This window comes from Podarcis gaigeae, assembly GCF_964106915.1.
Source record: "Podarcis gaigeae genome assembly, chromosome: 2".
In the NCBI taxonomy this organism is placed as follows: Eukaryota; Metazoa; Chordata; class Lepidosauria; order Squamata; family Lacertidae; genus Podarcis; species Podarcis gaigeae.
The window spans coordinates 4415946-4440725 of NC_139679.1; the positions used below are offsets into that span (position 1 = coordinate 4415946).

At 43.4% G+C, this 24780-nt stretch overlaps 1 protein-coding gene and 1 long non-coding RNA gene across 11 annotated transcripts in view; one reads left to right on the top strand and one right to left on the bottom strand.

Annotated features, from left to right (window-relative positions):
* Positions 1–17291, bottom strand: part of R3HDM2 (R3H domain containing 2) — a 143235-nt gene extending 125944 nt beyond the window's left edge. For 6 of the 8 annotated variants that reach the window (XM_083729167.1, XM_083729166.1, XM_083729170.1 and 3 more), the window contains exon 1: positions 16549–17250. The gene's annotated coding sequence lies outside the window, so the exon portion shown is untranslated. Of the gene's footprint in view, positions 1–16548 lie in introns of all 8 variants that reach the window. The other 2 variants (XM_083729163.1, XM_083729162.1) reach the window with 2 other exon arrangements.
* Positions 17292–19131: 1840 nt separating this feature from the next.
* LOC310840099 lies at positions 19132–23666 on the top strand. Of its 3 annotated transcripts, XR_014561791.1 has the most exons (4): positions 19132–21573; positions 21782–22108; positions 22216–22319; positions 22463–23029. It is a non-coding gene; the product is annotated as an uncharacterized lncRNA (long non-coding RNA). The 3 variants fall into 3 exon arrangements; XR_014561789.1 differs by having other exon boundaries at positions 19132–22108; positions 22463–23666; XR_014561790.1 differs by having other exon boundaries at positions 19132–22108; positions 22225–22319; positions 22463–23666.
* The last annotated feature ends 1114 nt before the right edge of the window (positions 23667–24780 follow it).

Genomic DNA, 24780 nt, shown 5'->3' on the forward strand with positions numbered 1-24780 from the left:
TTGAGTATAAGCCGACTTTTCCAGCACATTTTTTATGCTGAAAAAGCCCCCCTCGTCTTATACTCGAGTGAGTACTTACTCAGGGGTCAGCAAACTTTTCCAAACTTTCCAAAGGGGCTTGGGTGATGCGAGGGGGGGCGCCAGCGCCGGCATCTTTTTGGGATACCCTAGGCTTATATTCAAGTATAAGCCGACCCGAATACAAGCCAAGGCTTAATTTTACCACAAAAAACTGGGAAAACTTATTGACTCGAGTATAAGCCTAGGGTGGAAAATGCCCACCTCTGCCACTCGTATGAGCATATACGGTAAGCTGCTGCTTTTCCCCCAAATCCTAGTAAAGGTAAAGGGACCCCTGACCATTAGGTCCAGTCATGGCCGACTCTGGGGTTGCGGCGGAAACCTATTTATCTACTTGCACTTTGACATGCTTTCGAACTGCTAGGTTGGCAGGAGTCCCCAAATCCTACTTAACCTTAAAACTGCAACTTACTGTGGCTACAATCCCTTTTGGGTTTGAATCTTCATGCTGATCTCATGCCTGTAGCATCCTACCTGCTCATTAGACACCTTTGTTGTTTTTTCTTCCCCACCTGCGCTTTTGGGAGCAAGTACATTGGTGATAGGAGGGACGCGGGTGGCGCTGTGGGTTAAACCACAGAGCCTAGGACTTGCCGATCAGAAGGTCGGTGGTTCAAATCCCCTCAACGGGGTGAGATCCCATTGCTCGGTCCCTGCTCCTGCCCACATAGCAGTTCGAAAGCACATCAAAGTGCGAGTAGATAAATAGGTACCACTCCGGTGGGAAGGTAAACGGCGTTTCCGTGTGCTGCTCTGGTTCACCAGAAGCGGCTTAGTCATGCTGCCCACATGACCCGGAAGCTGTACGTCAGCTCCCTCGGCCAATAAAGCGAGATGAGCGCCGCAACCCCAGAGTTGGCCACGACTGGACCTAATGGTCAGGGGTCCCTTTACCTTTACATTGGTGATAGGCTCCCTGAAGTACATCCGAGAAGAACTAGCTGCTGTTGTGTCAACTCAACCTATTCTCCAACAAGACTATGTAGCCTGGCACCATTTACTCTGTCCGCAACAGACCAGACGGGGGCATAACCGGGAGAGAGAGAGAGTGTGTGTGTGTGTGTTTTAAGGAGAGCCAAACTACAGACACGCAGTTGTGTTATTGGAGGTGCAAGACAGGCCTCGGCTGCCTGATGCCGCCCCCCCCCCCCCCCGGTCGGTGCTCGCGGGACTTTCTCTTTCCGCCTGATGGGGGAGGCTACCTGTTCATCCACAGCCACGGTGCCCAGTTCGCTGGCCGGCCTCCGCCGAAGCCCTCGCCTCTTCTCCCCCTGCCCAGCCCTACTGGCTCCTCCTCTCGCCTCCAACCATCCGTTACCACTGCGTCTCTCATTCATCCGCAGTGCCAGAGCACGACGTTCGCCACAAGGCTCATTTGCAGAAGCTGTTTGAAGATGTCGAGCTGAACTACAACACAGAGGATGAGGGAAGGGGCTCCCGCTGGCGGCTGCGCCATGTCCCTGCCTCCTATCACGCCACCACCTGCTGCCGCCCCCCGACTCCAGCTCCAGAATGTGCAGCAGCCGACCCGGGGGTCTCCCCAAAAGGCGCCGCGCCTCCCCTCGCGCCAGCCAAGCCCCCTTGGAAAGGTTGGAAAAGTTTGCTGACCCCTGGATAAGTAGGACCCTCACTCGAGTATAAGCTGAGGGGGGATTTTTCAGCATTAAAAATGTGCTGGAAAAGTCGGCTTATACTTGAGTATATACGGTATATATGGTATGCTTTTAAATAAGAACTAATTAATTTTCCCCCATGGCTAAATTCTTCTCATTTGAGTGTTAACCATTTTAGAAAAAAAGATAAGCATATTGCACTCAACTTGCATTATCAGTTGCAGCATGTAATTGGCTGTGTTCATGAAAACAACATGAACAATATGTTAAATTATGAATGAAAAATATATTTCAAATTACTTGCAGACCTTCAGAGCTCAACTCAGATTTTCAATGTGATCATGGTATCTTTACAACAAATGCAACTAAAAATGAATGAAGGAGGATTTGGTATTCCAAATCTGGAGTTATATCACCATGCTTTCTTATTGTCAAGTATAAAATACTGGAAGCCCACAATTGGTGTTAATTTTCTGTTCAGGGGAACTTTAGAATATACATATATAGCATATTTGGTTTGATGGACTCTGGAAACAATTAGTTCAGTTAGAAAGATATGCAATATAATGTTTAATAAAAATAGATTTGACTCCTTTTCCCATGCTAAATTGACCTTGACATTTGGAATGCATTTATACAAAATATAGTGGGTTAAAAATAAACATATATGTATTTGGAAAATAATAATACATTAGAAAAGTATATATGGAGGGAAATTGTTAACTTTTATAATGATATAGTAAAACTTCTATTTTATGTTGTTCAATTAAACGGTTCTCTTTTTTCAGATTTCCACTGAAGCCCTTGGTACTGAACCAATTCATTCACCTCACCACAGGTGCTGATGAAAAGAACCAGTTAGATGTGTCCTGACATTGCTACAAATAGCTGCAACTCTTTGAGAACTAGTTTTCTGTGTGATGCTGCTGCTCTCTGTGCGTGCCTCTCTGTGTGTTTAACTCTTTCCCGTCCAAGTTACTTGCTTCCTTGCTCCCGTGATCAAGCTCTCGTGTGTATACGAGTGCATGTGTGCGTGATGATTGGAGTCCCTTGTTAGCTGTCTGTGGCACTATGCTCCTGCAAGTGGGAGGAAACTCCCTGCCCCCCAACCCACAACACAGGCAGTGGTGGCCTACGAGACCTTGCGGTGGTGACGGGAGCTGGTGGAGTAGCAGCGGCCACCTGTGGGGCCTTGTGGCGGCGATGGGGAGGTGGTGGCAGTAGCGGCAGCAGCCTTCAAGGCCTCAAGGTGGCAACAGCAGACTGTGAGGCCTCGCAGCAGCAACAGAAGCTGTCAGTGGTGGTCACCTGCAAGGCCTTGCAGCGGCACAAGCAGCAGCAGCTTGTGAGGCCTCATGATGGCAGCGGTAGGTGGTGGCAGTAGTGGTGGCACCCTGTGAAGCCTGGCGGCGGTGGCACAACAGGAGATGACCTTGGCTAAGCTAGACCCAATCAGGTCTAGCAGCTTATGTCTATAGTTCAAATTTCAATTTGCATCCCTTTAATTCCTAAACCAATTAGAGGGACCTTGCAAATTCCAATCTATTCCCATCACTTTTAATAGGCAGCAATAGGTCTTTCCATTTACAAATGGACAGCCCAAACTACTCTTTCACAGCTGCAAGTATCAACAAAAATCACTAAACCTACACATAATGATTTGCCTCAAGGCTATAGCCTAGCCTCAAATCCCTTATGAAGTTTCAGCATGTCAACTACTAGCAAAGTGAGGAGTTACAATTTGGACAAGTTATCCAAAGTCTTGCTTCACATCCTTCTTCAAGCTGAATAAAAAGCAGGCACAGCCAGGGAGAAATTCCTCATCCTAGTCTTCTCCATCACCAGTAAAATAACCAGTATCACAATTCCTTTATACTAATCTGCAGTCTGGCCATATCTGGAATGTTATGTATAATCCCAGTCACTCAAAAAGGTATTATGAAGCTGTAAAAGGTAGAGTGCAATCAAAGCTTTGGAGCACCTTCCCTACAAGGAAAGGCTGAAGTGTTTGAATTTGGGGCCGGGGTGGAAGGAGTCAAGTATGGGATGAAGATAAGACAGAGGTTTACAGAATTATGCATTCATTGGAGAAAGTGGATGGAGAGATTTCCTCCCCCCATAATACTCAAACTCTGGGTCAGCTAATGACAGGCAGTAAATTCAGGACAGACACACAGAAAAGCACTTCATGCAAAAAGAATGTCCTGCCACATAACTTCTTTTACTTTAAACCATATTTTTTTAAAAAATGAAAAGAAAGAGAAAACAGTTCCACGTTTCCACAAAAGGTAACATAAATTAAGCATTTCTTAAATTACACTTCTGCTCTATTGATCTCACATACCTGTCATTTTAAGGATTTGGGGTTGCTTTTTAAATTGGCATTACAACAGGTAGATCACTGGACATCTGTGGTATATCACTGGTTCCCCCCAAAGAAGCCCAACTGCTCCCCTAAAAAAAGCTCAAAACTTTTGCCCTGCACCTCCCAAAACGGGGCTTTCATGCTCCCTAAAAAAAAAAAAAGCTCAGCAACTTTGACGTGAACCCCTCAAAAGGGGGGGTAGATCACTACCAGTCTTTAACTCTGAGTAGATTGCAGTCTCTTGGAAGTTAGCCACTCCTGGTTTAGAGAATCCAATTCTAGTTCTGCAATTCAATTTCTAACAAGTCAAAGCTGGTATCCCATTGGCCCTATTTTAATCTTTTACCAAGGATACATCGGCTTGTACTGTGCCTCCTTCAAATGAAGCAAGCTTCTTTTCTGCTGCTCCAGAGGGTAGGGCCCGAACCAATGGATTCAAGTTACAAGAAAGGAGATTCCGACTAAACATAAGAAATAACTTTCTGATGATAAGAGCTGTTCGACAGTGGAATGAACACCCTGAGGAGGCTCTCCAGTGTTAGAAACTCACCAAATGGCTCCTTGTACCAAGGTTGAAGTCGCCCAAACAGACTGTCTAGTTGCCATTTTGGGCAACACGGCTGTAAAGTCTTATTTTTTAAATGAAGGACTGACTGTGATTGACTCTCAGCTAAACATCTGGCTAGTTCAGATGACACCCTTGAGATGGTTAAGAGCTTTGAGAACTTAAAAGAAAAGTCACTAGACCCAAGGACAGTCCACACATATATACTGGCCTATTCCTACTGCTTTTTCTTAATGGTGACTGCTCCTGCCTATGCTGCACAGAAAAAGCAACTTGGTTCCAGAAATTCATTCCAACTGTGCAAATAACATGTAATGGATTAATTCTACAGGATGGGGTATTAGTGTGTGAAAACTGTCCAGATCCAGTGATCCCCAGATAGTGGATATGTCAGGTGCAATCCTGGTGCCCAGGCATCTTCAGTTGGTCAGAAGTGGTCAAAAGGCAAATGCAAAATGCACCTGGCTAATTTCTAACACTGGGGCTCCCCATTGGAGGTTTTTAAGCAGAGGTTGGATGGCCATCTGTCAGGGATACTTTAGCTGAGATTCCTGAATTGCAACAGGTTGGACTAGATGACCTTTGGAATCTCTTCCAACGTTATGATTTTTATTATTTTAATTCTATGCTCTCCTGGCATTTCTCTACATTAAAACCAACTATATGCATTATGATATGCATATAATTGACAGTTTTCTTTCACATCTGATTTTCTGATCCAAAAGCTCTTCAAATTTCATTAGCTTCTCAATTCTTAAAATTTCCTTTGCTGTTTGAATGAGAAAACGCTGTGTTCGTAAAAACCAATAAAACTAGTATCTGTATAAGCCATTCATTTTCATTATGATCTGCTCAATCTTGAATTCCATTACCATTTTAACAATAAATGCAAGCTTCAATATGTACTGCCCATACCCAGGTTAAAGAACTTAAAGGCTCCAACCCAGCTTTGCATCTCTATTAGCATAGAGGCAACTCCAGCAAATCCAGTAAGGCCCAGATGATCATTATAATGGGATTAATCATTCACACTGCATATGTAGTACAGAAGCCTGCATCTATGCACACACCTTCTCTTATAGATCAGGTTGAGTTTAATGGTAACCATACCTTGGTTCAAAATAAAGTAGCTACAAAGGTGGTTCTCCATCTTCATAAATTTTTCAAAACAGCTACCTCATCATGGTTGCCTTTCATATATGCCCAAGTAGAAATACTTTCACGTGAATTGTTGAGCAGACATTGAATCATCTTAACTCTGGATATTCCCTTATCTAATATTTAGGCAAGTTTTATTTAAAGGATTTCTCAGGTTCAGTGTGTTTCCCATTTTAAGTCTGCTGTTGCTTCACAGTTTTCATATTTTAATAATTCAAGTTAAACAAGTCATATTGCTGCTAAAATTACCCCCCCAAAAAGCATAGAACAGGATATTAATTAATATCAAAGCTATAAGTCTCTGGAAATTCAAGAATTTTTTTATTTCAAATTAAGTTATAGCCATTCCATCCTGCCAACAGCATACGCATTCATATTGTGGCACATCCAAAATGGAAATAGGAAGCACATTAGACATCAAGTCTTCCTTACTTCTCTGCAGCCCTTGCCACAACAATATTCAGCTCCTCTGACCTTTGAGCTAAGAAGGCAATCAGAGTTGGTCCTAAGCATGATAAGCAAAGAGGAAATACAGATGAAAACTCAATAATTTAACTAAGTTCCAACCTCCCGGCTTCCAGGGCACCTTGACAATGCCAAGGTCCTCAGGGTCACTTCCAACTCTGATTCTATGAGACATCTAGGAGTTTTTGACCACATGTACCCTATAAAGGCATCTATATCTTTCCCAATAGAGACTCCTACCTATCCTGAACTCCCACTCTCTCAGTTTAAGCAGTTTGGATGACCGCATGTAGACATTTTACTTTACAAATACTGTAAACAGAAATCCCCAAATGCCCCTACACTAAATCAAGTTTTCCCTGGTTTTCACCCCATTTGAATTGCTAAAAGCAATAGAGTACAAGCCAAACCCTCTTAACACTTCCAACAAAACAACATCTTCTGAAGGGGCAGATGTCCAGCACAGAAGCTGCCTTGTCACAACTAGTAGTATCCAACAAATGAGCAATTGAATAAGCCTGAGACAGTCTCATCCTTGCTTCTAGAGCCTTTTGCCTAATAAGAGGAGGAATTTCTATTTCCATAGAAATATGCCAAGCTAACTGGGGGAATAAATGGCTTTAATAAGTCATTTTAAAGCTGCAAGTCCAGCAGCTGATAAGCTACTGATTCTGTAAAAAGAGACTTCATGGAAAAATTTCACTAATTGAAGAACTACCAATTTGAGCTTTAAAAGTAGGGTGAAGGTCAGCAGCTGCCAATGTTATGCAGAGCACAAAGGTAAAAGGAGATATCTTCATTATTCTAAATGATGACTGACTTTTCAATGCTGAATTCCACAATGGTTTCTACCCTATAAGAACTGATCAACTATCAAAGGTCAAAAGACTCCATTGATATTTGTCACTGATGGAATTCCTTTCCACAATGGATATAGTGGATATAGACGAAGTCTAAAATTAACTGCTGCCAGCTGTGTTTTCTTTTGTAGGCATGCACATGTGTTCATCTGTTCCATTTTAGAAAGCAGGATAACCACTAAACTGTAAACTGATGGAGGTGGGAAATTCTTGTGCATATATTGTACATCCAAGATTAGAGAAGGCAAGCAACACCACAGAATCATTATCAACGCTGCAGTATATCAAGGTGTTGTTGTTTTTATCTAAGGGGAAACAATTCTATTCAGTTATTGTCTCTGCTGTCCATTATGATAGTAGCGAGCAATTGTAAAAACTGTCTGAATATTTTCAGTTCATCTGATGTAGTACGTAAAGCAGCTTCCAGAACTCAACGAAATTTTGTGCTCAATGCAAAGTCCAAGAAATGGAACAAAACTAGACACCTTTTTAAAAAAGGATATACATCTTCTCACAAACTGGAAGTCTGACTTTTACTGACTTTTATAACAGGCATGGGAGAAAATGTTGGAATTCCTAGTCACCAACACCGTGGGAAGATATCCAACTAAGTCATACTCTAAGTAGACCCATACTCAGAGTATGACTAGTGTTTTTAGGAGCCAGCCCTGCCAAAATCTGAAATACTGCAACTGATAACACATACTGGAAGGAAAAGATGTGGGCATGTCCTGTCAAGGACTCTTTCTGGCGAGAAATTATTGCTTGTATTAACTTTGCTTTGGAAAAATCATGGATATTTGCAGATGTTCATACACTCTTAAATCATATTCCTGGAATGTAGGACCCAACAGATGGACAAGGAAAGTGGACCCTACGAGCCCTTAAAGTGTTAGAAACTCAGACATACAAGCTGATCATCAAATGGCAACGTAAACCTAGGTCACAGTTGCCACAACAGGCTGTCTAGGCGCCATCCCCCCCCAAATAGAGTTTATTGTTCCTATTTATTTTTCATTGTTTATTGGCGGACCACAAGCTTACTGTGATCCAGCAGTTAAAGCTATTCTAGGTTGCATCAACAGAAGTATAGTGTCCAGATCAATGGAAGTAATAGTACCACTCTATTCTGCCTTAGTCAGACCACACTTGGAATACTGTGTCCACTTCTGGGTGCCACAATTTAAGAAGGACGTTGACAAGCTGGAATATGTGCAGAGGAGGGCAACAAAGATGATCAAGGGTCTGGAAACAAAGCCTTACAAGGAGCGGTTTGAAGGAGCCAATGATGTTTAGCCTGAAAAAAGAGGAGACTGAGAGGAGAGATAATAGCCATCTTCACATATCTAAAGGGCTATCACATGGAATATGGAGCAGGTTTGTTTTCTCCTGCTCTGTAGGGTAGGACTTGAACCAATGGCTTCAAGTTACAAGAAGGAAGATTCCGATATCAGGAAAAACTTTCTGACATCAAGAGCTGTTCAACAGTGGAACAGTCTCCCTCAGGAGGTGGTGGACTCTCCTTTGGAGGTTTTTAAGCAGAGCTTGGGTGGCCATCTGTCATGGATGCTCTAGCTGAGATTCCTGCATTGCAGAGGGTTGGACTAGATGACCCTTGGGTTCCGGAATGAAGCTAAGTGGTTTTAGCAGTAATGTTACAAAGGAGTATGTAAAAACTGGATTGTTAACAGGTGAGAATGTAAAGTTATAATATATTAAGCTAAAGGATTAAGATAAAAACAAAGAGGGAAAGGATTTGCTGAATTAACTAACTGAACTGGAATACAAAAAAGGGAGGTGTGAGGAGGTCAGGGAAACAAGTAAATGAAAGATAAGACATGGAAAAACTGATTTGTTTTTAATGGTTTTTATTTTTCTGTATTTTGTATCTTTTGTTTCGTTTGTTTCTCTTTTTCTTATTTTGTAATCTTTTTTGAAACTTTAATAAATATCACTTTTTTAAAAAAATGACCCTTGGGTTCCTTCCAGCTCTACGATTCTACAATTATTATTATTAATTTCATTTCTATACCACTTTATATTTTAAAGGAAAAAAATCTCAAAGCCATTTACAACACATTAAAACATCAGATAAAGCAATCCAGATTAAAACACAATCAAGCTTCGCGTGGCATGAACTATGGGATGTAAATCTGAAATTTACGGCCTGAACGACATTGAAGGAGAATATATGGAAAATAATATATAGGTGGCATCTTACGCTGGTAAAACTGGCAAAGATGTACAAAATGAAAAACAAGAAATGTTGGAAATGTGAAGAGGCGGAGGGAGAAGACCTCTACCACATGTGGTGTACCTATGGTAAAGTGAAGGGCTTCTGGGAATTAATTTATAATGAACTTTTAAAAGTTTTTAAGTACACTTTTCCAAAAAAACTCCAAAGCCTTTCTATTGGGACTGACAGGGTAGGAAATTGAAAAGAAAGCTAAAAATCTTTTTCTGTATGCCACGACGGCAGCATGAACTATGCTGGCCCAGAATTGGAAAACAGATGTAATACCTACTACATGGAATGGCAGGTTAAAATGATGAATTATGCAGAACTGGCCAGATTATCAGTAAAAATACAAGACCAGGATGAACAGAAGTTTTATGAAAGTTGGAGCAAATATTTGGTGTATATAAGAGACAATTGTTAAACCTTAAAGACACTGGCAGGGTTAGATTAACTCTAACAGCATGGGGTAAAGCAGATAAACAAACAGAATACTTGATGTAAGAAAATATATTATACTTACTGAAGGGGTGGAGGGAAGTATGAAGCTCGGCAGAATCAAAAATATATGTGGGATTTATTTGTATAATGAATGTATGTTTAATGAAAATCAATAAAAATTTATTGGTAAAAAAAAAACCACACACAATCAAGCTTCAAGGGAAGTATTTCAGATCCTTCTCTGACATATTGCTTCCCTCTTATTTATTTGCCTACTAAATTTATATAGCTGTTCCATAGCAGAAGTACTCTAGGAAGCCAGGGTGTTGTAGTGGTTAAGAGTGTTGGACTATGACCTGGAAGGCCAGGGTTCATATCCCCCCTCAGTCATGAAGTTCACTGGGTGACCTTGGGCCAGTCACAGCCTCTTAAAGTACCTCACATGGTCATTGTAGGGATTAACTGAGGAGGGAGGTGAACCATGTACTCCTTGGAGGAAAAGGTGGGATATAAATGCAATAAATAAGCTCTTCTCCTTACCTGCTGAAGAAAGCTGGAGGGGCCAGCCAGATGGAGATGTCATTCGCCAACCTGGCATCCAGATATCTCCATGTGGTCACAATTGGACCTGTGCAAAATGCGCCTGGCTAATTTCTAACACTGTCTTATGGTTGCAAAGAGACTTACACCACAAGGCTGGAAGAATAAACACCATTCATCTCAGTGCTCTGAAAATTTCACCACCTTTTCTACATGTGAGTGTACAGTTTATAATCATCAATATCATTTTGGGTTTGACTGTGGTGAAGAAAGTGAAATACCTGGGGATTAATATGACAGCTAAAAATGGGAACTTATTTAAAGATAATTATGAAAAATGTTGGATGGAAGTGAAAAAAGATTTAGAAATTTGGTCAAATTTGAAGCTTTCCTTGTTGGGTCGAATTGCAGCTATAAAGATGAATGTATTGCCTAGAATGTTGTTTTTGTTTCAAACATTGCAAATTCTGGACAAGATGGACTGTTTCAAGAAGTGACAGAAAGATATTTCTAGATTTGTCTGGCAGGGCAAGAAGCCCAGAATAAAAATTAAGATATTAACTGATGCAAAGGAAAGGGGTGGATTTGCCCTGCCAGACTTCAAACTTTATTATGAATCAGCCGCATTCTGCTGGTTGAAAGACTGGCTGCTTCTTGAGAACACAGACATTATGGACCTAGAAGGTTTTAATAATGTTTTTGGATGGCATGCATATTTATGGTACGACAAGGTCAAAGCACATAAAGCATTTAAAAACCATATTGTCAGGAAAGCATTGTTTAATGTTTGGATAAGATATAAAGACCTATTGGAAAATAAAACCCTAAGGTGGTTGTCCCCAATGGAAGCGAAAGCTCAGAAAAAACTCAATATGGAGGCCAAATGGCCAAAATATTGGGAAATTTTGGAACAAGGCGGAGATAGATTGAAACTGCAGAGTTTTGATAAATTAAAAAACAAAGTGCGAGATTGGCTTCATTATTACCAGATAATGGAGGCATATAATTTGGACAAGAAAATTGGCTTCCAGGTGGAAAAATCGAAATTAGAAACAGAGCTGTTAGAACCTAAAACTAAGATTTTGTCAAAGATTTATAACTTGCTGTTGAAATGGAACACTCAGGATGAAACGGTGAAATCTCCTATGATTAAATGGGCACAAGATGTTGGACATAATATTATGTTTGCTGACTGGGAACAGTTATGGACCACAGGTATGAAGTTTACGGCATGTAATGTCTTAAGAGAGAATATTATGAAAATGATTTACAGGTGGTACATGACCCCAGTTAAGCTTGCAAAAATTTATCATTTGCTCAATAACAAATGTTGGAAATGTAAAGAAAATGAAGGTACATTCTTTCACCTTTGGTGGACATGCCCAAGGATTAAGGCTTTCTGGGAAATGATATATAATGAAATGAAAAAGGTATTTAAATATACCTTCTTGAAGAAACCAGACGCCTTTCTCCTAGGCATGGTCGGCCAATTGGTGCCAAAGAAGGATAGAACTTTTTTTATGTATGCTACAACAGCAGCAAGAATACTCATTGCAAAGTATTGGAAGACACAGGATCTACCCACTCTGGAAGAATGGCAGATGAAGGTGATGGACTATATGGGATTGGCTGAAATGACTGGCAGAATCCGAGACCAGGGAGAAGAGTCGGCGGAAGAAGATTGGAAGAAATTCAAAGACTATTTACAGAAATATTGCAAAATTAATGAATGTTAGAATGATGTCGGATAGAAATTAAGTGGTTTCCAGCTGTAATGTATTAAAAGAATATGGGAAAAAAAAGGTTTAGAAATAGGTTAAAGTTTATTGATAAAGATTTGCCGAACTTACAATTTGAATTGGAATACAAAGAAGGGAGGTATGAGGAGGTCTGGGAAGTAAGTTAAAGGAAAATAAGTTATGGAAAATTTGTGTGTTTTTAATTATCTTTTTATTTTTCTATTTTTGTTATTTTTTTCTTTTCTTTTTTGATTTTTTATTGTATTAGCATTGAAAAATTTAATAAACATCATATATATATATATATATATATATATATATATATTCATCAATATCATTTTGGTACATATTTGGGCATATAGGTTGCCTACATTAATTTATGAGTCTAAGTCAAGATGGCTGGAGTATTTTAATTATTAATGTCAGCGAATTGAGTTGCTTCTTTTTTATACTGTATCTGCAAATGAAAAAACAAAAACAAAACCTAGATGCAAGGCCTAAACCAGGGGTCTGCAACCCGCGGCTCCGGAGCCGCATGTGGCTCTTTTACACCTTTGCTGCGGCTCCGGGACAGATACTAGCAAGGAGGCGCATTGTGCGCCTCGACACTCCCCACTGTGGCGGGCGCTGTACTGGCTGTGACGTCACCTTCCCGCCCACTGTCAGATCGCGGCTCTGGAGATATATCTGTTGTAAATGTTGCAATGGTTTTGGGGCTCCCAGTTTTTTCTTCCTTCGGAAACGGGTCCAAGTGGCTCTTTTTGTCTTAAAGGTTGCAGACCCCTGCCCTAAACCATCCTGAATTTTTCTATCAACTTCTTAGATGATAGCTACTTGTTTCTAGATGCTTGGACTTTTTTCAAAGTTGCTCCACAACCCAGGCTGTTCCCACAAATCCCCTATCTGGAGTATGAATGGGCAAGGAGCTTAATGTACATAAAAGGATAAGTAAAATGATCTCAAGTTTAAGGGAGAGGAGACACAACTCAATTTGAAGACATGGACAAGTATAGGCTCCTGCTCTCCAGAGTTCTAGTCTGGGACACACATGCTCCTACCTTCTGTCAACAGGTGAAGATTTTGTGTGTGTGAGAGAGAGAGATGACTTTCCAGGGTACTGACTGAATTCAACCACCCTAGCAGAGACAAAGGACTGCCATCACATTGTACCAACCCAAGGAGAAGGGCCACAGCTCAGAGGGGGGGAATCCGCTTTACATGCCAAAGGTCCCAGCTTTGAGCCCTAGCATCTCCAGGTAGGGTTGGGGATGCCCCCTGTCTGAAACACCGGAGGGCTACTGTTAGTCAGGGCAAACAATATTAAGCTAGAAGGACCAATGGTATGTCACAGTATAAGCAGCTTTCAGCACAATGAGAACACAATGTTGGGAACCTCTCTTGAAATGCAATCCTATATCCATCTACTCGGAAATAAGTCCCATTTTCATGAGGTCCACTCTCAGGCAAGGGGTTTGGAATTAAACATAAATGGCCAGTCTGCTTTGAATTTATCTCTTTCTGGGATAAAAGTCTAGGCAATGAGAATCAATCCCATGCCACTGTAAAACATGGAAACAAGCCTTCATGACTAACTGCCCTCTCCCTTGGTAAGATGGCAAGGTCAGAAATAGAACCCAGTGTCATCAGAAATTCTTAGAGAGGTCACTGTATTTTCACTCCTACAGATTTTGCTCAGTTCCCTCCCCTGAAGAGCTCACAGTTTCTATCTTTAGATGGTTACATAGCCCCAATACATCTGTATCCTAGTGCATAGTCTTAAACGTATCCGTCCCCAGAAATATCCTGCCCAGGCAAGGAAACAATATGGATGGAAGCCTAAGGTTTTCCAAGGCTAGCAGCCCAGATTCTGACATGCAAAACAAACGCAGGCACATTTATTCAACATATCCCACTGAATTCAATTCTACTTATTCTCTAATAAGTGTGTCTAGAATTGTAGCCTTGAGCACATTTACTTAGAAGCACTGTTGCCTTTAAGAGAATTTACTTCCAAGGAGGTACTTTTGGGTTCACAGCAGGAGTGGTCTTCCCCAAGGAGTATATATCAAAGCCAGGTAACAAATTAGACCTTCTACACACAAAAGTTGAGCAACTGAACAGGTTTCCTTTTCACAGAGAAAATAAACACTTTATTTCAAATATACCACAAGTAATGTTGCTGCATAATCCACCCACTGCAGCAAAAGTTGCTTACTTGGACTACCTAGGACCAGTGAATGGCTGCTATCTATCTTTAAAGGAAACTGACAGAGGGCATCTTGTCTCCATTCAGCAACTACCACTCTTGAAACACCCATTATTCTGCCCCCAATGTCCTCTGAAGAAAGTATCAGGAGGCACGTCACACTCAGGTCAAGACATGAAAGGTCATTTATTTACAAGGGAATAAAATGTTAGAATATTTTCCAATATTATTGTTATTGTTACCGTATTTTTCGCCCCATAGGGCGCACCTAGTTGGGGGAGGATAAAGAAAAAAAAATTTATTCCCCCCCCCCCAGGCACAGGGGCGGGGAAAGCCCGAGCTTCCCCCGACCCCAGAACAGGCTGCTATCCGCAAGCCTAGGGAGCCCGGCGGGAAGTCACGCCGGTCTCCCCAGGCTTGCGGATATCTTCCCGAAGCCCGGGGCGCGTGGCACAGCACGCCCCAGGCTTCGGGATGCAGGCAGCTCCCACCGCCAGCCTCCAAACCAGGTCGGGGAACAGCGGGAAGGCGCTCTCTGCCTCCCCGCTGTCCCCCAAGCTTGTGGGGCTGGCGGTGCGGAAAGAGAGGAAGAGCAAGCAAAGAGGGGTGCCCAGTCCACCTTTGACATTATGTCCACCTGCTGACAGCCCCTGACCATATATCTGATAGAATGAGGCCCTCAGCAGTAACAACAACAAGTCCCCTCTGTTGCTGTGGATCAAAAGTCCCTCTTCTTCCTTAAAGAATGAAGATGGTCCTTGGAGTGACTTCACAAGAACAAAAAAATTAAGAAGATGCTGAATAAGTTGTAGCAGAAGAGACATGTTGTAGAACATCACACCCAAACCACAGGGGCCACTACTTAAACTTGCAAAGCAAAATAAATAAATAAAGGGGCACATCATGCATACTTAACTGGGAGAACCTACTGCATGAGAGTACTCAACACCTTGGCAAGACCAAATAAAGGACTATCTGTTATTCCCTCGAAGGAGTGATAGTGATATGAACCCATTTCCGGATATCATCACAAACACACACCAGGACCTTTTCTTGCATTTCTCAAGCCCTCTGCGTAAAACTGTTACTGAAGCTGGGAAGGATTTTTGGTTTGGGGGGGTAGATTTTAAGAAGATAAACAGTCTTGCAAAAGTGTTTCGCCACGTTTTTGTTGCTGTTTTATTTCAGGAAGATACGGGCTGCAAGTTAAAGCTGCTGGCTACCCTGAATGTTCCTCAGAGAGAAAGATAATGCAGAAAGATATGGGCTGCAAGTTAATGAAAGGATCCCCCCCCCCACGGGCTCCCCTGAATGTTCCTAAAGTCACCCCAGGGTGCCATAGAACACTGGTTGAAAACCAATGCTTTAACTCATTTACAGGTAGACTTGTTTACAAAAGCTGCTCAGACTTGGATTTTGGCAAAATCACAGTGGGAGGAGTTCCAGAATGGAGAGGCTGTCAACACTGAGAACATCTCCCTGTCCTTGCTTATTGAACCCAACACACAGCTGGTATCATTAGCATTCTCCGTATTTCTCAGAACTTTACAACATCATGCTGCTACCAAATCTCCTGACATTAGCAGCAGATGAAAATGCTTTTTACACCTCCGCTGCTGGATATTTAGGAGCCACAGGCAACCAAGAGATAAGGTGATCCAGCCTGCAAATAAGCAAAAAGCAGAGCCTCTGTACCAAATCTACCAGTGTGAGAATCTCAGAGCATGGCTGGGATAAAGGAATATGCCTCAGCTCTTGCAACTGCCATGGCCACAGCTTGATCTGCCCCACTTGACCGAGAAATGAAGATCTGAAGCGCCACCCTAAAGGAGGGCACAAGAGTCTCTGCTAAGATTCTCTCGACAGCTGCGTTCTCTGAACACGAGGCGGGAGCGAAGAGGGAGACCAAGCGGAGCAAATAGTTTCCGACGGCATACACCACTGTCCTTCATTCTCTGCTTCCACACAGACTCCAAATACTCTCTTAACCCCATTCATTGTTCGGATTCGGACCTGTTGCACAGGTGGAGCAGGAAATATAACATCCAGTATCTCCTACATCCGGGACAACGAAGTGTTCCCCTACGCAGAGCACTAACCGTGGAAGGGGCTTTAAACAAAACAAACAAGGAACATCTAAAGCAGCAGCACCTCCACCCGCCTTTGCCACCCCCAAAATCGCCCGAACCCCGAAACTACAACTCGCAATACCAAAAGCGGAAAGAGAAATGGGGGGGGGATTCCAATCCCAGCCCCACTTTGGACGAGATCGCGCTTACCTTGGGGGAGAAGGGGGGAGAGAGGAGGGGAACCTGTGCCCCCCTCCCCTCGCTGCCGTGTCCGGGCGGTGCTGCTGTTGTCGCCGCCTGCCTTCCTCCTCCTCCTCCTCCTCCTCGGGGCGGGGAGGGAGCCCAAGGACCCGCTGTGCCCCCCGCTTCCTCTGACGTGAGAGACGGAGCGGAGGTAGAGGAGGCAAAGAGAAAGTGGAGGTGGGGGGAGAGAGAGAGGCGGCGGGAGGGGGCCCTTCGGAGCAACAAGTGCAGGGAAGGGAAAGACCGCGGGGGGGGGGGCTGGGGCTGGAGGGGGGCGCTGATGGTCGCAGGGAAGAGGGAAATGGCCCCGGCCGGCCCGTCCAAAGCTTGGCCCAGAGGCGGGGGTCAAGGCCCGGCAGGCCCAGCGAGCGAGCAAGGCAGGCGGGGGGGGGGGGCCTGGCGCGGCTGTGGTGGTACCTGGCCGAGGGGGCTCGTGAGGACAGGTAAGGCCGCCGCCGGTGTGGAGAGGGGAGAAAAGAGGGGCAAAAGAAGAAGAGGGAGGGAGGGAGGGGGAGGGGGGAACAACAGCACCTTTCTCCAAAAACAATATTTAAAAAAGGAGGAGGAGGAGGAGAAAGGGGGGAGGAAGAAAGGGGGGAGGAAAAAAAAAAGAAACAGAAAAAGGGAAAGAAGCGCCGGCCCCTCCCCCTGGCCGCGCGCGCGCGCGCGTGTGTATGTGCATGTGCGTGCGCCCGCCGCTTGCGTCACTCGCCCCGGTACGTGAGGCCGTAACCCTGCGCGCGTCACGACGCCGACGCCGCTGCCACCGACGCGCCTAGGTCACGGTTGCCTTGGCAACCGCGACGCGCCCGCGCGCGAGACCCTCGGCCGCTTGGCTGGCCTTGGAGAGGGAGGGAGTGGGGGGGGCGGACGGAGCGAGGCGCTGCCGGGTCCCCCGCAGGGCGGCTGGAATAGCGGCCCGGAAACGTGACCGGTGGGGAGGCTGCCGACGTGGGAGGGAGCAGCCAGACCCAACAAATTGGCGTGAGAAAGCATGAAGTCCGCAGAGCTGTATCGCTGCCAGGCAGGTAGAGAGGGCTCCGTGTGGCGTCACTTTCCTTCCTCCCTGGAGAGCATGGAGCATATAGTACTAACTACAGTATAGTACCGTTGGCTAGTTATTACTTTTTACAGCAGATCAAACCTTCCATGTGAGTCACAGGCCGGGCCCCTCCCCATTGCTCAGCTGATCCGTGGTGGAAACAGCTAAACAACATATTGATAGCCAAGCCCCTCAACAGTTCCAGCAGAAATCAGCTCTGCAAAGAAGGGAGGTGCATGATAGGATTGTTGTTTCATAGGCAGTGGTTAGTGCTAAAGCAGCATCAAATCCAAAAGAGAGTCAGCCCTGAAGCACCAAGCTCCAAAAATATAGCATTTATTTCTCTCTCTGTGTGTGTGGCCAAATTTAAAATGGCTCTATTTATATATGTGTATATATAGCCCTTCCATAGCTTGAGCCCAAACTTTTCTAAAACCACCAAGCAGTATGAAAAACCCCACACCAAACTCATTCAAAGGACAAATTACACAGTAGTTAAGTCAATGGAATGAAAACTACTCAGAGCAATAATGCAGTTATATCCATCCAAGACTGAAAAAAATGCCTGGGCAAAAAGAACCTGGTGACACTGAACTATGTCTAAGTATGAGGCCAATCCAAGTTCCCTAAGAATGGAGCTCAAAATAGCAGGTGCCACCACTGAGCAGATGCTGCTGCACACCCCTTGAGATTCTGCTTGTGAAGGATAGGAGCATTTAGGGGCATGGTGAGGTACACATGGGAGAAAGCCCTCCCTCCTGTCCTTTGGCCCATATCTCACACTCAGGGTGAGCAAAGCAAGTTCACAGCCTCCACCTTGCCTATGTGTGACCTGACCATCCAAAGGACCAAGATGATATTTATTATTAGTGGCCCAGCCGTACCAAAAGTGAAAGGAGGCATTGAACAATAAGAAAGCATCACTCATATTAATCATTTTTAAAAGGATTGGTCTTTCCCCCACCCCACCTCAAATAGGGTCTTAACAAACAAAAGGGCAAACAAATCAAATCAAATATCTTTAATACGGTCAATGACCAGAAAGCAATTTATAGAAATATGACATTATAAGTAGTATTGTGCTACAAATAACAGTGGAAATATGGCCAATTCACAGAATTGGTGCTTATATTTATGACCAGGTTTCGTCTTTTAAGGTTTTAAGAATTAAATTCAAATGTCACTACTGTTTATTATCGTTCCTTCGATGTTTACAATTTGAACTCCGTTGCTGACATCATTGCGCGTTCTTATTCTTGTTGCAATGTAACAGTACTTTGCCACAGGCCTGTTAATTTCGGGCTCTTTATCAGCTAAGGAGGTGTCTGATATAGGTGTCATCTGTACTACGAGGTATTTTCCTCAGAATCGGTTCAATCAGCTCTTTTCTTGAGTCTCGATATAATGGGCAGTATAAGATGACATGCCCGATGGTTTCGATTTCATTGCTGTTACAGGGACATAATCTTTGTTTGATCGGTATTTTGTTGTATCTTCCCTCTAAAAGGGCAAACATAAGACTTGCTAAGTGTGGGTACCTTATGATGAGAAGAGTCCTGGACTTTCTTCTGGAGCAATAAGGGACTTGCAAAAAACCCCTCAGTGAATGCTATATGGTTTGGCGGGTTCTGAGTGTATGTTGAACCTAAAAGTCCAATGCAAATGCAGTGTGTCATCTCACACTGGGTTCCTAGTTAACCAGACTCTGTCCAAAGTATTCTTGTCAGCACCCTCAGAAACAAGAATGCCTACATCACTGAGGGCTCTACAAAAATCGTATTGCCCCCCCCTCCCCGCCCACCTCTGGTATCTTCAGCAATAAAATGTCGTCTGTACTGTTATATTTATTCAGAAGAACACATAACAAATATAAACAAACAAGGGTTGTCAGCTACAAGATACAAAACTGAGCTTAGTTAGAACACACAAAAGGATCATCACAAGAAAAGTCATGGGCAGTAATGCAGGAAAACACAAATCTAATTTAGTCTGATAAAAGCCCAGTGTGTACATCCCTTCAGATCTGCAAGGAGAATTGTGAGCCACAGGAAATCCAAGTTCTTCCAGATGAGAATGAATAATGCCTCTTGTGGTTTCATCTCAAGCCACCCTACAGTGCTGTGTAAGTTTGTCAGAGCCAGATACCCCATATTGTCATACCATCTACCAAGAGCGCAGTCTTCTGTTCTTTCCCAGTTAAGTGCTACTTCCATACACATGGCCACATGTTCGGAGATCATCTGGGATATCATTATTGCACCTGCTAAAGAGGGAAAACAGGACTAGCCCTGACTCCACGGTGCAACACTTCAGAGATAATTTTAAAGACAGCTTACCCTAACCTTGGACACTCCCACCAGAGTGGCTTGACACCCCCTCCAGCATAGAGATGACACAGAATGATTAATATAACTGCCTGTAAGTTTCACTTGGCTCCAGTGCTACATGTGAATAATGTTCAACATTGACTCTTTGATCCTAGCAGAGATAGTTCTGGAAGGAGGTGCACACCACATTGTCATCCATTCCCCTTCAGTGACAGCCTCACTTCCCAGAATTGCTTATGCCCACCTCCATAATAGTCCAGAATTATGTTATATATATCTGCTGCTGGGCCCTTCACTCATCTGGTACTGAACAGAGTAAGAGATGATGGTGCTCCCTGAGTGCAACCTCACAATAATGCATATGATGACACCTGCAACTTTGAAGCCAATTGAGGGCTTATCCACATTTCCTCTTGTCCCGCTGCTTTCCCTTGGGGGAAACTGCTCTTTAACACTCAGTCAGAGCAAACAGCCATCTGGGTTTTCCTTGGACTCCCATTTGTTCAAGTGTGGGTTTTACCTGGAAAAGGAGCAGGCCAAGGGGAAAACCGCTCAGCCCCCATGCTTTCTAAGCACAACACAAGCAGAAGTGTGGATAAGTCTCAAGTCCCAGCTCCTCCAGCTAAGCTTCCAGCTGTTGCACTGCCAGCAGTTTACACCTCCTGAACAAGTCTTGAATTCTGTGGAATCCCTTCCTTTCTCACACACACACCCCCCCGGCAATGTTGCTTGTATTGAAATGGTTCTGGAAATAATGGGTGGCCCACAAAGAGAGTCAAATTGGGCAGTGCAGGAGCCAAACACTGCACATCTTTTGCCCACACTTTAAAAGCGGCCTGCAAAACCATGTTCTGTATACGTATTTATTTACATAGTTCTTTTTGTCTGTATAATTCTAAGCACCATATCATGGGTTCCCTGGTGGTCTCCCATCTGGACATCTCAGCTGACCCACCAAGTGTCCCTATTTCCAAGGTACAGTCCCAGATTTACAGAATCCATCCCAGTTTCTGATTTGACCCCGGAATAACCCACTTTTCCTTAGGATATTCCTATTTTTGTTGGAGAAATGTTGGAGCATATGGAGTTATGTGATCCCCAAGCCAAGGAAAAAAGTAACTATACAACCTTTAGAAGACATCTGAAGGGAAGGGGTTTTTTTGGTAATGTTTAATGATGTTTTTGTATAAGTTGGAAACTGCCCAGAATGGCTGGGGCAGCCCAGTCAGAATCATCATAATAATAGAGTAGGACATTCCTATTTTCATGGGAGAAATGTTGGAGGGCATGAGACAGACATAGGAGATAGCTAGTGCTCAGGAGATGCAGAAACAACTGCAGCTGGAATCCAAAGGAATAGGCACATTTCGCATTTTATAAAAAGTGGAACATGGAGAAAACTTAGCAGTGTCACTTAAGAGGAGCAGTGCTTGTGGCTGCTGGTTTTCTCAGGGCCCAGGGTTGTTGGGTTTGTGGTTCATTGTGACACCTTCCCTCTGCTGGCTCATTGGTCACCAGAGTGCTAAAAGGCCTAAAGGTAAAGGACCCCTGGCAGTTAAGTCCAGTCGTAGACAACTCTGGGGTTGCGGCGCTCATCTCGATTTACTGGCCAAGGGAGCTGACGTTTGTCCATAGACATTTTTTTCCAGGTCATGTGGCCAGCATGACTAAGCTGCTTCTGGCGAAACCAGAGCAGCGCGTGGATATCATTTCATCTCCTAAGACATGTAAATAGGATTTCTCTCAGCATCTGCATTCTGTGATGATAGTGAAATCCTCTTGAGCTTAGATGTGTGAATGCCAAAACCAGTTTAGGAACGCAGATCAGGAGAGTACTAACTGGGGGCCCCATTTCTCACATTTTTCTCTTTCTTTCCTAGGCTTTCGAGGTTGAGAAAAGTTTTGTCCCACTTGGGGAGAAGGAATAAGGTCTCACCTCTCCTGGAGAACATGGGGGAAAAGACATGAGAAAACTTAGTCGTGTCACTTAAGAAGAGCAGGGTTTGTGGTTGCTAGTTTTCTCAGGGCCCAGGGTTGCTGGGTCGCGAGGTTCATTGTGACATCTCCCTCTGCTAGTTCATTGGTCGCCAGAGCTCTAGAAGGCCTGGGAATCTCCTATACTTGGATCATTCCGAGAGAGAGAGAAAGGAGAAGACATGTAAGTAGGATTTCTCTCAGCATCTGAATTCTGTGATGATAGAGAATTCATCTTGAGCATAGAGTTATTAGAGAGTGCTGTGAGTCCCATTTCTCTTTCTTTTCTAGGCTTTCTAGACTGAGAAGTCCTTTCCCACTTGGGAAAAAAGAATAAAAATTTTCCTCTCCCAGAGACCTCCCCCTCTGGACCCCTCTTTGAGAGGACACAAAAGGTAAGACCCTTCAGCATATAGATATTGCTTCCAGAGTAATGTTAGTCCTTAAAGTTTCGTAGGAAAGGTCTCTCTGTAACTGAGGCCTATTTTGAGGTTCAGAAAAATAAAAATTTCCCATGTGGCTCTTTGTTTCCCTGTAGGCTCTGCGGACCTCCTGCCATCCTGGTCTGGAAGAAGATGGCAGGAGGGAGAAATGCCAAGGAAAACATGAAGGCAATGTCTATTTCCAAGGATATGTTCAGAGTAAATAGGAAACTCCCTAGAAATAAGATCTACTTGCTTGCCTTCTCTTCTTTGCCATTCAGATGATATGATAGTTGAATACCTGGAGGGAGAGCAGGGGCTTTGAAGTTCTCCATCATCTGTGCAGCAGACCGAGAAGACAAACAGGTCACCTAGTCACAGTCATCCCTGCTATGGGCACAGGACTTTGGTTATAACATCAATATGGAACAGTGGGAAAGGTTATGGCAGCAAGATATCAAATTTACATAATGTTATAATTTGAGGGAAAATACCATGAAGATGCTCTACCGATGGCATCATACCCCAGCTAAACTCACCAAAATGTATAAAGGAAGCTCACCAATATGTTGGCGTTGCAAAAAGGAGATAGGATCTTATTACCATATGTGGTGGACTTGTATGGTGATAAGCGAGTTTTGGAATAACATATATGAAGAATTTTAAAAACTATTTAAATTTAACATAAAGAAAAGACCGGAGATTTTCCTTCTAGGAATATTACCAACAGAAATAAAGCAAAACACAAGACCACTGTTTATGTACTCAATTACGGCCGCAAGAATACTCGTAGCCAGAAGTTGGAAATGTGAAACAATACCAACAATAATAGACTGGCAAACACTCATGGTAAAGTATTTTCACTTAGCAAAGCTGACTGGAAAAGTTAGGGGAGCCCTAAATCAAAAAGTATAGAGAGAATGGATATTATTCAAGGAGTATATAAGATCACACTGTAAAAATGAAATTATCTTGGCAGAATTGAATGATACTTGTGTATAATAAATAATTGGAAAAATATATTAGAAAATATGCAGAAAAAGCTATAAAATAAACTGTGTGATAAAATTAAGATATTAGAAAAAGTATTATCATATCTTGACCAATAAAGTTTTGCTCTAGAAGAACAAAACTTTATTGGTCAAGATATGATAATACAATCGATATTCTTTTATTTTAATGTTAATTCTTCTTTGTTTTTTATTTTTGTTTTTATTCTTGTTATTCCTTTTTCATTTTTGTGTGAAATTCTGTTGTAATTATTTGTAATGTATTTGTATGATAGTATTTTAAATCAATAAAATAAAATAATAAAAACAACCAAAGTCATCCCTGCTAGGATGAGAGACATCCCTGCTTATCTCTTCCAACAGAAACAATTAGCCAGAGCCAAAGAATGGCAGTAGGGATGATGATTTAGGTAAACCAATTTCCTCTCATGTTCTCCTTCGTAGTAAAGGTTCAGGGTGAGGAGCCATGGAACTCCTTGGAACTTGCGGAAGGGCTGTACCTCAGTGGTAGGCAGTCTGATTGACATACAGGAAGCGGACTGATGGAGAAGGGGTGGAGCACCTGCCCCTTCCCAAGTGAGCTGCAAGAGGAAGGATGCTCCCTCCTTTCCAACCAGCATAGAAACACTGCTCTCCACCTTTCCACTGCCAGCCCCTGACAGGCTAGTAAGACTTTTTGCAGGCTGGTAACTTGTGTGTGGTTTGATTGTCATTTGTGTTGGTGACTAACTTTTCCCATTGCTGGTTGCTATGCAGGCTTGAGGCCATCTTTTGGCAGATCTGCCCTCATGCTGCCATTTTCCAGCACTACTCTAATAATAATAATAATAATAATAATAATAATAATAATAATAATAATAATAATAATTTATTATTTATACCCCGCCCACCTGGCTGAGTTTCTCCAGCCACTCTGGGCGGCTCCCAATCAAGTGTTAAAAACAGTACAGCATTAAATATTAAAAACTTCCCTAAACAGGGCTGCCTTCAGATGTCTTTTAAAGATAGGATAGCTGCTTATCTGAAGGGAGGGTGTTCCACAGGGTGGGCTCCACTACCGAGAAGGCCCTCTGTCTGGTTCCCTGTAACTTCACTTCTCGCCATGAGGGAACCACCAGAAGACCCTCAGTGCTGGATCTCAGTGTCCTTCTCAGTGTCACTCTCCTTCTGTCGCTTGGTTCCTCAAATGTCGGGGGACACAAGCACAACCATGAACCACAGAAACTGAACACAGGAGTTTTCCCTCACTCTCTACCAATGCTGGGCAAAGCTCAACCACAGAACCAACCAGAGCTGTGTTTCCCATACGGCTTAGTGGTGCGCTGCACCAGGGCGCCAGCCTCTCAGGGGCTCCCCAGCACAGCTTTGCCGGCAGCCTCCCCTTTCCCTGCACACCCATCAGCTGTGCCCCGTCAACCATATGG